A 3,412-nucleotide genomic window follows, 5' to 3' on the forward strand; every position below is an offset into this window, starting at 1 on the left:
CATCCTTTTTTGAAGGTCGGGCTCAAGCATCTCGTGGCCTCTGCTATGCACATCGGGTTCGGGCTTGTCAGTCTGTCCAACGTGTTTGAAATTTTGAACGTTGATGGGGTTTTAATGACAGACAATTAATGTGCAGTGGCCGTTCCTGGGGATCCATGCTTACTTAAAGAGGTGTGAGAGAGTCGTTTCTGATTTATTGCCCCTTATAAAGGGGACTTTCGATCTCTTCTTCCCTTCCTTTATTGTTTTTTCGAAAGATCATTTTGAAAATATTTCTTTGAGTCCTTTCAATCCCCTTGGCTTCTTCAAGGCTTCGTTTCTTGGCTTCTTGAAGAATTTTTGTTTTTGGCGCGAGGATTATTTGAGTTTGTGCTGTTCGCAAGCGTGCTCGTCCTTTCTTTTCGTAGTCTTCTTTGAGGTTGGTTTTTCTTTTTTCCCTCAAATTCTCTTTTCTGTTTTGTATGAGACTTGCTTGCTGTTTTGCTGTTGTATTTTCCTTTTTGATGGAAATCTATTTTTACTTTCCTTGTGAACTTGATGCGAAGCATTTGTAGAAGTAGGAAACGTCTGAAATGATTTTGAAAGTCTTTCCTTTGTTTCAAAGGATCTTCGTTTGATTTTGGTGTTGTTGCTGTCTTTTGTGTACTATGCTGCCCCTAATGGTGTGCTCTTTATACTTAATGTTGTATCAAAGGGACACCATTTTGTTGCTGGTAGGAAAAGATTTTTGAAAAGGATGGATATCTCTTGATTTAGCAGCTTTTGCCCGACTTCTTTTTTTTTAAAAAATTATGTCCGTCTTATTTGGTGACAGCCTTCTTTTACTTTTCGTTTGTAGGTATAGCGTGTATGTCTCGCAAAGTTATCTTTAATATGTTGACTAAGGTTTTCCCTGCTCTCCGGGCTTGGGTAGATAGCAATGTTTTAGGTTGTGTCCCAGTTACTGACAAAGAGTATTGTGAGGCGTTTCGTAGATACCATAGCATTTGTGAGAATAGGGAGGATGAGAGGAACTATGTTCTGGAACCACCCAATCCCGAGGAGAGAGTCTATTTTCCTCCTATAGTGGAGTCCGAACAACCTTTCTTTTATGCCTATGATTACTTTTTTACCCGACTTGGTGTCCGACTTCCTTTTATCGATTTTGAAATGGAGGTCTTACGATCTTCTAACCTTGTCCCTTCTCAACTGCACCCGAACTCCTGGGCTTTCATGAAAATGTTTCAGCTCTTGTGTAGAGAATTAGATGTTCAGCCTTCTTTGAATGTTTTCTTTTATCTTTTTGTGGCCACCAAACCATATAGTTATACCAAGAAGTCGAGGTGGATATCCTTCCGAGCTGTTCAAGGTCGGATGGCTTTTTTCATCTTTGACGATTCTTTTTATGACTTTAAAAACCACTTTTTTAAGATCAAGAGTGTTGTGGATGTCCGACCTTTCTTCCTACCCGAGAACCAAGAGCCCCATTTTCCCCTATACTGGCAAGATACCCTTAACATCGTTAGGTGTGATCTAACTGATTTAGATGATATAGAGAGGGGGGTTGTGGATTTAATTTTGGAAACCTGGGGCCAGGGTTCCCATTTGGACATGAAAAGATACATGGGAGACCCTAGCCTTCTGAAAGCTGACCTTGGTAGCCCTCCTTCGTTTACTTGTTGAATTTTCACTTTCATTCTTGCTATTTTTTGACGTTGTTTCATTTTACTTTGCAAAGTATGGCTCCCAAGTCTGCCATGAAGTTTTTGAGAAACACCAAGAAGATGGTCGCAGCCCGAAATCTTCAGCAGCAGAGAGAGGTCGGGGAGGGGTCGACTCCGAAAGAGACCGGGATGCCAGTCCGATCTTCCCCTGGGAAGAGGCCGGCGCCGGGTCCTTCTGGCGCTCAAGTGGACATCCCGACTCCTTTGTCCCGACTTATATCTTTCGATTCTACTCCCTCTCCTACGGAGCCTACTCTGAAGAAGCAGAGGGTGGACGGGGAGGAGAGCATCTATGACAAGAACTTCGATGCTCTTGCCTAGGCGGAAGAGAACCTCATTCCTCGTCACATTGTAAGTATGGATGACATGGTAGTACAAAACCATCTTCGTACCCTGGCACACAGTGGACTTCAGACTGTGGGGGTCTGTGCCCAGCTAGCTAAAGAGCTAAGGGACTCTCCCATTCAAGTTACTACCAGTGCCCTTGTAACAGCTCGGGAAGGTGTGGAGAGGCTGAGTGAAATTAAAAAAGAGCTGGAAAAAGAGCGAAAAACCCTAAAGGTCGACTTTGAGAGAGCTCAGGAAAGAGCCACCAAGTCAAAGTCAGCTGCCGCCTTGGCCGAAGAAAAGGCCAAAAAGTACCAGGAGAGTTATACCCGGATTTTTGGGGAGAGGTTGGCCCGGGAGGAAGAGCTGGAGAGATTGAAGGATGAGCTCGTTGGCTTCCAGGAGTCAGCCGCTGTGGGCATGGATGAGATGTTCGAGAATTTGAAGGCCCATGTTAGGGTCTTGGCTCCCGACCTTGATCTCTCCTTGCTTAGTACTGACAATGTGGTGGAGGATGGGAAGATAGTCCCTGTCCCTGATTCTGATGAGGAGGGGACTCTTCCTGACCCGAAGACTTCAGGTCCCCAGGTCGACCCGATCTCTTCTTCAGGGGCCCGATTTGAAGAAGTTGTGGTGGAAACCTCTTCCGCTACTCCTGAGGTGATTTTGGTCGTTCTGGTCTCTATGCTTCCTCCGACTTCTTCGGCTGAAGGTGCAGATGTTATGACCAGAGAGAAGCTTGGTCCCCTCATGGGTGAAAAGTCATGATCTCTTTTTTTATGTAAATCTTGTATGGTAACCTGGCCTGTGGGTTTTCAACATTTGAACTTTGTAATAGCTAGTGGCTTTGTGAACACTTTACTTTTTTTTTTAGTTGCTCTTTCAACTTTTAAGTAATGTTCAGAATTTGTAATGCTATTTTGAATTTCCTTAATTTCCTTTCTTGGGTCCGACTTCATGTAGTCGGCTTCTTTGCAAGTTACTTTTGCAACTCTGTTTTTTATCCGACCTGTTTGGAGATCGCTTTGTACGAGTTGCTTGTATAACTTCCTACATTAACTTGTACCTCGTCGCTTCATCTTGCCGACCACTTTAGGTCGGGCAATGATTTTTATGGTTTGTCAAGCTTAAATTAATGCGTTTGAAATAGAAAACTTTGAAAAAAGATAAATAGATTAGGAATTTTATTAATGTGTAAAATTCCTTTACAGAGATAGTTACTAAAGGCTTAAGTGTCCCTAGCCCTTGTCCTGGTACCTCATTAAAAAACCCTTTTCATTGGAAAAAAGAGTGCACCTTAGTTCAAGGCTTCTAGCTATAATATCTTTTCAGGTTACAAGCGTGCTAGGACCTTGGGAGCTCCCGCCCTTGGAGGTTGGACA

At 43.4% G+C, this 3,412-nt stretch overlaps 1 pseudogene; it reads left to right on the plus strand.

Annotated features, from left to right (window-relative positions):
* Positions 1 to 1,718: 1,718 nt before the first annotated feature.
* LOC148546653 (uncharacterized) lies at positions 1,719 to 2,798 on the plus strand (annotated as a pseudogene).
* The last annotated feature ends 614 nt before the right edge of the window (positions 2,799 to 3,412 follow it).

Source organism: Arachis ipaensis, chromosome B9 (assembly GCF_059453495.1).
Source record: "Arachis ipaensis isolate K30076 ecotype BB chromosome B9, ASM5945349v1, whole genome shotgun sequence".
NCBI lineage: Eukaryota > Viridiplantae > Streptophyta > Magnoliopsida > Fabales > Fabaceae > Arachis > Arachis ipaensis.